This window comes from Microcaecilia unicolor, chromosome 8 (assembly GCF_901765095.1).
Source record: "Microcaecilia unicolor chromosome 8, aMicUni1.1, whole genome shotgun sequence".
Taxonomy (NCBI): domain Eukaryota; kingdom Metazoa; phylum Chordata; class Amphibia; order Gymnophiona; family Siphonopidae; genus Microcaecilia; species Microcaecilia unicolor.
The window spans coordinates 73,508,294-73,508,935 of NC_044038.1; positions in this window are offsets into that span (position 1 = coordinate 73,508,294).

Here is a 642-nt window from a genome sequence, read left to right on the forward strand (position 1 = left end):
ACGAGTTTATTATCATGTCCCATCTTTAGCGATAATTCAATCGCTGGTCCAAAAAACCCCTGCGAAGAGGGAATTGAGTCCAGAGTGGTGACATTTAAAGTAGTGTTTTAAGAAGATCCTCTGATGAAGCATTGTTTAGGCCAAACGGGTACCTGTTAGGATTTTTTCAAGATAAGTGCTACACTGTTTATTCCTCTTTAAGTTGATGATAATGGGCTAAAAATGTAAAAATTTAATACAAATATGAACATGAAATATTGTTATTGACGTTTGGTTATATAAAATTTTCAAGGGGGGGTTTTGGACCAGTGACTGAATTATCGCTAAAGACGGGACTTGTGACAATAATTCCAGATAGATGTTAATGTCTGGCGATATCTGAGGTCCGTTTTTCCCCTAATATTCGAAGGTTTTTGGATCTGTGAAGTCCTCTGTTTTGATTTCAGTGGTCATTATTTTTTGAATAGTGGACTGTTTTTGCCATTGTTTTGTATTACGGGCACTAATGTTGCCATTTGCATGTGGCCATTACAAAAAATTACCATGTGGGCACTTACAGACATCTATTTTGTAGGCGGTAAGGGCTCATGCAGTAATCCTGCACTAACCAGTTAGCATGCGGTAATGTAGCTACACTAACTG